We start from the raw sequence: 13,864 nt of genomic DNA on the forward strand, positions 1-13,864 counted from the left end.
AATGCATCATGTGACATGATCACGCTGATACGCTACAGTATAAGGCAGTCCGCCGATCTATTTCAGACTGTGACACAACCTACGTAACATCTTAGCCCGAATTTGGGACTGAACAAAAACATAAGACCAACACACATTTCCTGCACTTTCCTTTACGAACCAAGGATTAACCATTTAACAATTTCAATTTCTTCGACTAATATTACCAAAGGAGTCGATCACGGGTAAATTAATTCGATTGTTTCTATGATAAACGACAATCGATGATGTAGCCTTGTAAGTATGTTCAGGCTTCACTGGTAGTACCATTTGCTGGTACCATATATTGCCGTACAAACAAAGAAATGGGAGCGGTTCAGAAGGTCTATATTTTGCTTGACGTCATTACTCCCTCATCTTCTATTTCTATGATGAAAACTGTGGTTTGTCATATCTATAGAGGTGTAACAATAGGGAGGGGGAGGGGGGCGCTCAGGCGGTTCCTTGGGCCGCCAGTGAGCCAACAGATAACAAATGCCAGCCAGGCTTTTACAAAAATGATTGAATGAGTACCAATATGCCTACATCTTAGTTCGTTCTTTATTTGTCACTAACAACTGTTTTTTTCTCGTTGACAAATATATACTGCCCAGTTCGACACCATATCTATGTTGCCTTTTCACATAATATTGCATTCACAACATTGGGGCAAGTGCTGCTTAGATGAAGTAAGTGTAAAGGGGCCCAGCATTCACTTTTAAACCGGTCCGCTGAAACCCTGACCTGTACAAGCGGGCCTATATAATGCCAGGTTAGAACAAGACGTTTTGCGTATAGACAATTCTTTAGGCTATAGACTATAATGATATGATATACCGTGATCATGGATACTTTTTATTTGATGTAACTGTTCTAAATGACGACTGATTCGCTACTTCTGTAGGGGTATACGGGTGCTAGACTTCAACAGTTTAGGTGTCACCCAAATCCTAGAACACTCGATATCAATATTACTACATCGACAAATAACCTCTTATAGCCATATAGCCTCATATCAAAAAGCATTCTAATTTCATACTTTAAACGGGCATGAGAGACATGATTGGATAATAATCGAAACACATCGTGTGTGGGTGTAAGTTAAAAAAAAAATAATATTGTTTTCTCTATGGGGGCAATGACGACAAGATTTAAATGACAAAGACCTTAGCCATGCATTGTACATATAACAATTGCTAAAATTACCTCAAAATGCATGATTGATCAAATTGTAAGATTTCTATGCTAGCACTGACTAGTACATGTATTGTAAACTAACAGGATGTGCGTGCCCTTGGAGCGACCTATAGTAGTACATCTGTTATTGGATAAACCCTATAGAACAGAAAGACAGAGATAACTCGGCCTAATGTCCAAAAAAATATTTAAAAATATCCAATAAGTGTTCTTTAATCGCAATTTCTTTGCATTTGTCACGGTTACCTGTCAAATGATTGCGGGATATCTATATATACACAATGCTTAGCATTTATGAATCCGTTAACAACGATGATGATGATGTGGACTGCCACGGGTCGTTTTGAAATCGCAATAAAACGCACTTTATACCCTCAAACCTGCTATAGATTACTCTGCCGAATAAATATTGATTTTGACACGAATTGTTTTGTTATCGAATATCTCCTTGTTTAAAATAATAAACTGCTTAAAAGTTGCCTGTAAATGATGGCGTGTCAAAATTGATACTGCCACTGATCATCCATATACGCAGTATAGGAAAGAAATCACTGAAGCAAAGTGGTGGCTATTCACATCGAATAAGATTGTTGTCACTCATTGTATAGTTGAGGCTAATTGCAATCGTTAGACTATATGGTAATTCTAACGTATAGGTCATCCACAGGGCAACCAGTCATAGCAACGGAACAAACATACCATGTACATTTCCAAAGTCTTTATTTATGAGATAACATGTATAATCTACTGCAGACGCATATAATAGCATTTAAGTTACATACATAAACAAACAAGCCAACAGGCTACCGTATGTTAACAAACTTTGGTTGCTAGGGAAACGACATGTACAAAGAACGCCAATATGTTCGCATAATTATGCACATAAAGTCTCGATTTAGTGGATTTTGAGCTATACTAAAAAGAGAGATCATGGTGGAATATATGGAATTAATTTGTAAATTATTATTAATTCATTCAGTAATTCATGTTCTTGTTTTTAATGCTTGTGAATGGGTTATTTTATGAGCTTTCATCTTGCATGCGTTCACCAAGAAGTATACCAGTACTTTTTGCAAATATGTTTCTATTAACTAATAAGTAAATTCACCATGAAGAAATTCAAGTTAATGTAAACCTATTCTCTCAGAACTCACAGAAATGAAAACAAACGTGGCTGTTGCCATTTATCGAAGCAAAAACGTTGTAACAGCATTCTCAAAATAATATTCCACTCGATCAAACTACGACACCGTGGCCTAAAGATCATGCAAGTCGGAATTTTAATGAGCGATCGAGTGATTAACGAATTTGATTCAGTTTACAACATTTTGTCGCCCAGACACACTTTTCCATATCAGACTCGGTATCACAGGCAAAACGGAAACATAGGAAAGTTTTTGCAGAATGTTCAGCTTTTCACTATTTGGAATGGAATTTTGGCAATAATCAACCTATTCAAAACATACTAGTATTAAATCGCCTATAATTATTCAATATCAAAACAAAAGTATGAAATAAGAAATAGTTATTTGTTGTTATTTATTAACGCAGCTAATCGGATATCCTTGACCTCTTGACGTCATAGGCAGTAAAGGTTACTCCTAAGGTCAAGAATATACCGGAGCACCAAACGGAGGAGGAGGAGGAGGAGAGAAGGAATGCAAGAGGAATGTGGAAAGATAACAACAAGAGAATGAGGTCGGACCATCCATTCCATCCCATCGATACAGTGGAGGGTCGTATGGGGTATGTAATGTACAACTCTGTAAAAACAAACTGCGTATACGTACATCTGCAGTATGATAATATCGCAAGATGGTGTATATAGTCTATATTACGACGACCGGGGCTATGGAACGCCATCCGTTGTATTGTTATAATTATGTTGATGAAGTACCATTTAGCGTTTAACAGTAGGTGGTATAGTATAGGGTATGTTTATATTATACAAACTTATTTGGTTTTAATCGCCAGCTGTTTCATGCACTATTTCTTTGGTACAATACAATATACACACATGCAGTGATATGTTATACTGAAGAGGGAGATCAAGTAGAGATATGACGGATGAAAATGAAATATGAAAGTATTACCCTGTGTAGGTTACTTCTTATAAGGCTCTCAGACTAGAAAGCTTATGATTTACATATATAGCTCAAATCTTAGTTACTATGCTTACTACATAAGCCTAGCATCAGAGCACGGGCAAACGTAGGATATATCAGTCGATCAAAGGACAAACGATATTTGTCACAACAGTTAAATTGCCGTTGTTCGAGGCTAACTACCGGCGACTTTGAGTCGAAACAATACAATCATGATTTATTAAGCTTGCCCTTCTCAATTGTGAAATATCGCACTCGACAAATTGATAAGGTTACTTAGTACAGTCCATGGTCACGTGCTCTGTTCGACCCACGGCGAGGTACCGGGCAGATGAAAGTCAAGGTTCATACACGAATTAAATGTGTAATTTATGAAAATAATAGAATAAACAAAATACAACACAGTAAAGATAAAAAACAAAATCAGAGCGGCCTCCAGCTTAATTAATGCAATAGCTAACAAAATACACGTTTTCAGCGTCTGCTGAGGAATACTAACGTATAGCAGGGAGCTGCTATGCAGCTCCCTGCAATATTGTTATGTCAATCACCATACCTTTCTATCACCGTAACCACCTGGTACCCTGACCGATCAGTTGAGAGATGTGACATGTTTTCCTTAACAATACGCGCTACCACCCAATCCACACCGCCCCCAACCTCCCTAACCCACTCCAACAATAACACTTGTGCAATGCATGAATGAGTCTTACCCCCTAACCCTCGGGATCCACTGACATTGTCTGAATGACCGATTTGAATCCAGAATTAGTATATTACACCACACCATATATATCACAGTGTGTTCACCCGATACACACAGAGAACACAGTATCTACAATAAATCCTAAATCTTAAAACCACAGTAAAAACTGTATTGCGCTATAAATCGGTAGCATGTGCTATAAGGATTACATTAAGTATACTGAGGATATGTGTACTTCCAACAAATCCAGTTTGATGCATTTTTTGGTGGATTACACGTATCCTCAGTTCTTACTGAAAATCTAATAGCACATGCTACCGACGTATCATATTTATCAGTACGATCCATGTTTTACTGTAAAAACTTAAAACATTACAATAGTTACTGTAATCTCTGTGTGAATCGGTTGGTGTGCTGGATAAGAAGGAATACACTTCTGAAATCATTAATGTTATGACAAAGCCACACATGAATATTTATGTGTATCCAAGCTTCCAACATGAGTATGACGTGACCCTCTCGTAAACTTTGACCGGATGACCGGAAGGGTAGGGTAAATTAGATTCATTACCTTATGTTGCCTATCATAAAGAAACCTCATCGAGGGTCACGTGGTACCAAGACGAGGGGCAGGATTGAGGCAGTGAATGAGGTGCAAATACGTTTTCAGTCAGGCTGATCCCAACGGCACGGGACATTAAATGTATAGAGAGAACTGATAAAGGGTAAGAGGTCGGACTAAGTTCTATATTCGCAGTCTATACAGAAAAGCAGGAGTTCTGTGACTGGACGTCAATGACTGAGGCAAACACAGTCAAGGACAACTGATGAAAACAACTGAGTGTTGTATCGAGACTGGAATAACAGTCATAAAACATGATTGTAGGTAAACTATATGTAGTAGGAACATCAGTCTAGTAGTAACCTTGGAGGCAGGCCCCAGATCTTCGATAGCGCCGTGTCTGTTCTGCGTGTCTAAGAAAGTCGCAAAAGTAGATGAACGGTGTTTTTGTCTAATCAGGGTGTAGTTTGTCTGCCGTTGCTATGGGATAAGCGAGCGGGACGAGGAGAGTATCAAGAACTGACAAAGCATATACTGTACTTTATATAACCCAGTCCCGGCCTACACTGATGTTACTATGGCCACGACTAATTCATAATATTTCTCGGCGTCGCTTTTATTATTGTAAATTAGTTCATATGGCGGTTCGCACTGATGCCAATATCTGTTTCTCGTATTTGGAGGCCTCACTTACATTATAAGTAATGAGTTACTGACAAGAAGCAAGTATTGTAGCTGTCAAAATGTATGATACCACACGACATATGTGTGGGTCATGAAATGGCAGAGAGGTTCACAGTGACTGACATTTTCTATTTAGAGTCATTCTGCTGCCATCTACAGCGGGTGCTCCCGAAGAAGTCACACGAAGCGAACACAAGCTGGCATTAGAAGCGAAACTGTAAACCTCGTGACGAACTTCCAAAACATGTATCGACTAACTGGAATGAAGCGGAATGACACCCCGTGGATACATTACGCAAAACGCCATACTGGCATCTAATCACGGTAAAAGCTATCAATACCAACTAGGAATTTTCGAATGTTTACATGATCTTAAACGAGCAGCTATCAGAAGCATTCCCCTTGATTAGACACGATTTGTCATAGGAATACAATCTGTGGAACCTAATAACATCAATACAGTGACTAAGATGTATATATAAATATATATATGTATATATATAACACTAGGCCACGACCAGGTGATACCACATTCCAACAGCACTTGCACATCATAGCATCGAGTATGATAGGCAAGCAGTTCTCACGTTAAAAGAAATAGACGCCTAGGACACAACGCAACGTTGGGTCTCTCGTGATTGTCAGTTCAAATACGGGCTGACAAGTAATGTTGCCCAGGTACGAACCTAGTAGACGTCATATGACTCAGTTGTTTACTTTGTAATGAGTACTATTCCAAGGGTCGCCACAGTTATATAGATACAGCCAATGTAGGGGGGTATGATAGGTTCTAACCTGGCCCGGAGGGTTACTATGACGGGGTCCACGTTTATAATAATTTGCATATTATAACTTGGACAGCAGGATTAGAACAATGAGCTGCTACTCTTAACCTGGAGCTGCCATGATTGATTAGAATACTCAATAAAAGTTTTGGAAGCCTTGTGGCATTGCAAGCATTGAATATGTATTGTTCTGCAGACCCTGCAAAAACTGGGATTTAATGTTAAGCTTTAGTTTTAATTTCTCCAACCGCCTACATGCTAAAAACGTGACTTCTTTAGCATTGTATGAAGATGAAACTTGCACTAAAAAATGCAACTCACTTATACATCGTACTACTCATCGCTCACACCTCAAAAATTTGACAATTCACTATTTCGTCCCAATATCAATATTTAACACTACCTCCTCCAAAGGAAATGTATAAGTCTACCTACAGAAATTATCTTGGGACAAAGAGCACAAAATGATATCGGTAAGTGCCTGATTTACTTACGAAGAACAATTTACAGCGCCTTAAATAAAACAATGAAGGATAATAATAGATACAACAGGAATATAACAACAACAAAATCAGCATAAACAGATACAAACAAAAGTGACTGAATTTAACCATTCATGTCTAATTGAAACGAGCTGTTTCATTATGAATTATGAATCGATATTTCATTTTACTTCACTATCAAAGTCACTTTAAAAGACAAAATTCCTTCTCCAATATGATGTCCAGATTCTGTGCAACGATTCATTTTTCTTCCATTTTATGTTATTAAAAATTTAAATCATGACACCAACAAAGGGGGCAAAACTTCAGTCCGTGTCATTTTCTTCGATTAATTACATTCTTTTTACGTTTTTTCTTTCCTTTTCCCGCAGCTCCATAAATATGACATGTGAATTACCGAAACTATATATCACTTATAATTCTTACCTTAACGAGTCATTGATATTGAGAAGAAAAAAACAGCAGCGTTGCTTTCCATAGATTCACGGATTCGCTTCCACTTTATATCACAATGGAAATACTATGGATATGATATTTAACAAAACATAGGTAGGGTCCTTGATAATCTATAATGCTGTAGCTCACGTGACAGCGGCCTATTCATGACTCTTTTCAACAAATTTGCCAACAATGCGCCAGCTGCCGCAAACCTTATTTTTACCCACAACGAGGCAACTGTTTACAAACAGCTTTTTTTCCCCGCAGAGCTCCTGGGTTAGCGTGGGTGCAGTAGTTTCATATAATATGCGGGTAAAGGAATGCAGTATGCATGCGATGTTGTCAAATGGTATATGAAAATACCAACCCTGTAAAAACATATTTTTTATCTACCAACAACAAAAAATGAAGGAAAATTTCAGAGGTGCAACAAGACTATCTATAGATATGAATCATTTTCCACACTGGAAGAACTACGGTATATATCTCCTAGGCATGCATACTATTAGAAGCTGTATAGTATCTCAGATTTTGTTCAGTATAACATCTACTACAAGCATATGGTATGTAGTATATGTTAGTACGTGCGGTAATACAATAAGCACGAAACCGTTGTTTTCGATGCTGTATCACATTGAAGTGACACCGTACATCACGGTATCGGAATATCGGTATATTGACATTTGTCCACTACATATACCGAAATTCGTTCAAATAAAATTATTAAGGTCTCAGTAATCTACCGTAGTCGATGCAGCCATTTTGGATCCGAAAACAGACCAATTTTGAACAGGTGTCTGGTGATACAGATCTAATTGTTCCTCAGTCTCGAGAAAAGTTTGGCAAGAACTTTAGATTTCACTAAACATTTCCGAACAGCAAAAGTCAGTACTGTGTCCGATACCGTTGGTATCGCAGATTAGCCAAGCCTCTATTTCGGGCATTAACTGGTAGCGTTATTACTTGGTACCTTTGCAACAGCTTTCCATACATTGTGAGGTGATAAGGAAACTTCGCGACATGGTGACATCAGTGAATCTGAAGAAACTTGGGCAAGTGAGATATGTGTTTCTAATAAGTGAAACGCTATCGGTCGCTAGAAGTAACGAATGAATAAATGATATGGCAAAATCCACTCCCCCAAGTCCCCAACCCCCCCCCCCCCCCCCTCCAATCCCATACCCCCTCGCACAAAATGTGTAAATGGTTGGCAACGGGCAAAGGTGCCCCACTTTGAAGTAAGAAACTGAGCAGATATCAAGATTAGGTACTCATTTTCTCCCAACTAAATATACAATACACCCAGGCCTACACTCCCCCCCCCCCCCAATGCCCATCCCCTTTGCTATGTCAACTTGTGAACTTCCTTGACAACCGTATCCTACATAGTCTGCTCCAAAATATAGTACACATACACTCAACTGAGTATGTCTGAAGAGAAAGTTCAGGTAATATATCTAATAATATATACATCTCTTGTTTATTTGTTGCTAGCGGGCTCCGAGTCAATCGTGGTAATCAAGTCCAATCGACATGCATGCATATATGTAACATGCCGCCCATCACGGCAATGGCAAGATTCGCAAATCTTTATGAGGTCAGGTCTTGCATTAACCTTCATATATTGGAGGATATAGCGAATCCCGTGGAGACGACAGGGAGAGCGTTAACACGATGCGGCCCACGCCATGACAGCCTCTGACGTCACAAGACAGTCCTCTCTGCTGGGCTCTTTTGTTGCTCTTGAGGCAGTAACAGCAGAAACTACATTGATATTGCTTTGTCACATAAAAAAAAAACACGCTTGAAGGAACCTTCCTGTTTACATTCAAACAATAAAGCACCAGCGGACTAGAATGCGATTACCATGTAGTCCTCCAGCTAAGAACCTACTACCATCATCCTTCAGCTGCTTAAAGCAGATAAAAAGGATAAGCAAAGAATGTTGGGGAAAAAACACTCCCAGACTTGTAAGTCTGTATGCCGTATGTATGTATGTATGTATGTATATATATATATATATATATATTATATGTATATATATATATATATATATATGTTTATGTATATGTATATTTATATACATATATACATAAATATATATGTATATATATATATATATATATATATATATATATATATATATACACGTTATGTATATGTTATAAGCTAACATATAGGCATACATATATACTGTGTACAGTAATACCGCCAATAATCACGCGAATGAAGTTCATATAGTTCAAGTCGACAGGCTGTAAATGTCAATCACTAACAGCAGTCTGACTCAGATGATAAATTCGCCACTACCCCTTTTTTGCCTCAACATAAAACATTGCGTCAAATCCAGACAGTTGAAAATTGACAATGCAGGCCGAATGTCCTGTAGTATATTGGAATAAATATCGAGATATTGGAGTATATCGCCCTCTGCATAAAGCTTTTGCCCGATCCGCTGCAAACGACGAAGTTACTTTCGGACCTTAAAATTGGACGAATTCTAGACGTTATGTTTAATATACCACTAATTAATCAACGTCGACACATAATCTTTCCTACTGATCACAAAGGTCAACATGAACCACTCAACGATTACTACAAACACAAACGAAGCGATACCATGTGCGGTCTTTGAAGATACGGTATACCTATACTGCACAAATTGTCAAGTGCCACGCCCATTTATCCGAGACCATCCTACTTTTTCTAGTGCGTGTATACATCCAACAATCGATAGTGTAAAACCTGTACCAGCAAGTCATATGTATAATGCGTTGTGTAGTAGATAAGTGACGCCTTGATAGATCGGTGAACAGACGCAGATCGGTTAGGTTGCGAACCGAAGAAAACTGAAAGTTACATTTGAACGGTACTTGAAAGCTATCAATCTAAATATACACTCAACAAAACGAGGTTATGATTCGAACCGATGTTTTGGTATTCGGTAAAAAAAAGTGTCAGCCAATGCACTGGTGAATGACACAGCCACACAGGGGCAAACTAACGGCGTTGCCTACAACCGTTCACCTACAACAAGCATATATCGTTTAAGTGCAAAGAACTTAAATACTAGAGTGGCCTTCACATGTGACAACCTTTTTGCCACAGTCATTGCCAGTCATAGACTCCAAACAATAAAACCTTTGAGTCATAATGTGTTGTATTAATTTCTAGTACTGTATTGTGTTCCCATGCTCTACTAGTTCTGAAAATAAACGTAGAATATAAGTACTTTCACTTACTATGATGGCTTCTAGAGAGATAAGGCATGGAACTCGCATTTGCTCATACATGTCATTTGCCTTCACGCCATGACTTATTACGGTAGCTAATTCTGCATCATGAATAAAAGCATTTCTTACCAATATTTCAAACCCTCCCACCCCCCCTCCTAGGACCCCACCCAGTCCTACAACTGTCCAATAAAAATGACAGTGTACTGAAAATCACAGTAGCCAGTAGCAAACAGTCTCTATATGTTACATTGGCTTTTTGTCTATCAGCGCACATCACCATCTTCTGCCTCCGATTCGGTAGGCCTTGAGATGCGAAGCCAAACCCTTAAGCTTCCCTGAATATTGTTATTTATTGCTTGCAATCAGGATATGATCACATACATATTATTCCTCAGTACTCACGAAGTGTTGTATTTTGCTTGAATTTGAGTGTGTTAAATAATCCTTAAAAAAAACTGTGAAAACCGTCCAGAGTTAACCTCGGACATTGGTAGGTATGTAGCCCTACTACTTCAACAACAAATTGTAAATTCGCGTTTACAAATTGTACTTTCTCAATCCTTATCCTTTTTTCTTTTTCTTTCCAGATACTACAATGATGATAATCATAATACAACCCCTTTGTTCGTATACCAGCCAGTCTGTCAGTTCCTCGCGGTTGAAAAGTCTTCCCTTTGACGGTAACTGAAAATATTCCAAATACTCCATGTAGGCTACATACTTAATTACCACGTTGTTCACTAATGGCTGGTCTCATCGAAAGTTTGATCATCCTCCACCCAAGCGCAGGACCAAGATCAGCATCGGCCGAGTAATGCGAGGAGGACTAAAACCTCACACATGGTAAATCACCTCAAAATGATACAGAATTGACAGAAAAATACCACTTACAAGACTGCAAAAAATCCGCGAATATTTCTACAGAATTAACTGACAAGAAATAAAGACGCGTTTATCATGATAAAACTCCTAAAAACTTACCTGTAAAAGTTCCTTAATAATAATAATTGTCCTTTCAAGACTCCGTCGGCGTGTAGGGCCGTCCAAGTAATGATTCCTAACGAGATTAGGTATGTATTCCAGCGACACTGGCAGGGGATGTTAGGGTACGTATAGTGTGTATGTCTTCCTTCTTGATGTGATTGGTGCTCTCTGTTTTATACGACCAGGCAGCTGGTGCCAAACATGCATACGGGCTCTTTGACTACCAAAATTCCAATCCAAGGTCGGGGCGAGTCTCTCCAGTGTAATTGTAGTATTCGGAAAGCTCGCTGTGCACGTGCGGTGACAACGCTGACTTCAGGAATGTTGTCAACAAACTTGGCCTACTAGAGTGGTGATGATGAAGTTGGGGATGGTCATAGTGAAGTTTTAGTTATGACTGGTTATAAACCAATTGAATGGTTTGCTTGCAACCATAAGGAACTAGCAGTACAAAAAAGGTAAATGGGTGTCAGGATGGTTGCACTCACTGTTGAACTATAACCCCCCTCACCATATTCCCCCATCTGCCACCGATCGAAAGCAGTTAGTTGGGTTGAAATAGAAAATGGCTACCAAGCGTAATATCCAGGATTTAAACAAAAGGAGGGCATGCGGTCAATGGGTCGTTTGAGCCGACTTCCATGTAGTGGGTTGAGGTACTCAAATAAAATCCTTTCCATTTATTTGATTTTCTTTGCACAACAATATAAAATAAACACATTAATTACACATTGATTAAATGAAATATAAATCATGCATAATTGTCATAAGAAGTGTTGTGAGACGCCTCTTGGCAAGCTGAACAATACCATGCAAGAAAGAAAAGAAAAAAGTAAGGAAACAAGAAAAAGGACAAAATATGTGCACTGTTGTACACACCAGGCACCAGTGGCGGACTGGCCACACTGGCATTTGGGCAATGCCCGGTGGCCCGGTGGGCCGGTGGGCTGGGGAGCCTGGTAAAACTGACAGCCCATTCTCACAGTAGTTAATGGAATACAGACGGGCTGTGTAGAAACATATTTTTAACTGTGGGAATCAGCTCATGAAATCACCATGTTATAGGTTAGTCTGTTAGTTCGTAACAAAGAACGTGCAACCCGTCCGTGCTAATGGATTTTATTAAGGTTTTTTTTTTCTTTTTTTCAAGCATGTTGTCACAAAATGCTTGAAAAACTAAATAAAATCCAGTCTCAAACATATATTTTTGTATATATTCGTTTACGTTTTTAACTTTTCTCAGATTAATCAAGTGTTGCTTCTGGAAAATTATTTTTGGGTCTTTTTTAAAGGATTATGGTAACCTGGTAACGAAATATAGCACCATTTTGAATCTAGGCATTCCTTAACTTCAAAAATATCTCAATGGAGAGGGGACACCCCTCCCCTTAGACCCCTCCCCCAGGACGGCGATCACTATGTAAGTAACATATCAAAGAATATAATGGGTCGGTCTTAGGTGAAAAAAGGCCCGGGCCGGTTTTGAGACCCAGTCCGCCCCTGCCAGGCACGTTTAGACGTGAAATGGTGCACTCAGGGCCATATTTAGGTTATAAATATGGTTTATATGAAGATACTTTTAGTTTGTGGCTTGGGTTGAAACTGGGCCGCTGTAACAACTACTAAGCTAAATTACTCCAGGAGTAGCCCATTCAACTTCCTACCCGCCGGTTTTCTGCCTCCTCACTCAGTTTTGATAGCATTCTACATCAATGCGTGATATCAGATCTTGGTATATATAAACCATGAGACATCTGTGTAATTCACCTGCCACAAAGTCAAAAAAAAATGGTTCCGATTTTATTTTTCAGGTATAACAGTACACGTTCGATTCCTTGAAATTCGGATGCACTTGAGACATATAGAGTCAATTTGCACGACTAGAAGGATCATGTACGTATGTTTATTCTTGTTGCATCATCAAGATTAACATTAGGTAGACTTAGATTAGGTAGACTTCAAATACACATTTCGATCAGACTTCGCCATCATAATCATGTGGGCGAAATATGGAGTGGGAGGGCCAATATACTTTAGCTTGTCTTTCACGTGTTCAGTTAAACAGCCTAAAGACGAGCCCCACCCGCGGTATATATTGCCTATACTACTGGTAAACTTATTATACCATATATGTAAACGTCTAGTTACCACCACACCCAAGCTGAAAGCAAAGTGATATTTCAGTTTGGTCTTGTTGGTTACCCGTGTGGTCTTACCAGCAGTTACAGGTAGAGATCCCCCTTCTCCCCCCCCCCTTCCCCCTCCCCAGGCTATATCACATCAAACTTACCTTTACCAAAATGGTAAAGAATTAAGAACATAAGAAGTCTATATAACCAAAGCTTCAATCTTGCGTGTAAAGGAACGTTACAACTTTAATTTCCCAAATTGAACAATATCTCTTTACCTACTTTTTCTGATTATCCCCCCCCCCCCCCCTCCCTCTGAATTGTTGCTGACAAGTATTCCTATTACAGGGAACAATCATTAAGTTTTGGGTTGGCTTCTCGTTGAACAATAGAGCTTGACAATAAGAGAATTTGCCCGACAAAGGCAATTACGCAACCATTGGCTTTACATGAGTGACGAAACGGGGAGTGATTGTTACGTTGCTAATTCTGAATTGTATATGTCAATGTCACCACT

The 13,864-nt window shown here is 38.9% G+C and overlaps 1 protein-coding gene and 1 long non-coding RNA gene across 5 annotated transcripts in view; one reads left to right on the forward strand and one right to left on the reverse strand.

Annotated features, from left to right (window-relative positions):
- The window catches only part of LOC139971257 (uncharacterized), a 69,335-nt gene extending 57,779 nt beyond the window's left edge, over positions 1-11,556 (reverse strand). For 3 of the 4 annotated variants that reach the window (XM_071977567.1, XM_071977566.1, XM_071977561.1), the window contains exon 1: positions 11,216-11,556. The gene's annotated coding sequence lies outside the window, so the exon portion shown is untranslated. Of the gene's footprint in view, positions 1-6,986; positions 7,139-11,215 lie in introns of those variants that run through there. The other variant, XM_071977564.1, reaches the window with a different exon arrangement.
- LOC139971270 (uncharacterized) lies at positions 2,129-11,209 on the forward strand. Its single transcript, XR_011794346.1, has 3 exons — positions 2,129-2,170; positions 2,767-2,961; positions 10,822-11,209. It is a non-coding gene; the product is annotated as an uncharacterized lncRNA (long non-coding RNA).
- Positions 11,557-13,864: the final 2,308 nt, after the last annotated feature.

This window comes from Apostichopus japonicus, chromosome 8 (genome assembly GCF_037975245.1).
Source record: "Apostichopus japonicus isolate 1M-3 chromosome 8, ASM3797524v1, whole genome shotgun sequence".
NCBI lineage: Eukaryota > Metazoa > Echinodermata > Holothuroidea > Aspidochirotida > Stichopodidae > Apostichopus > Apostichopus japonicus.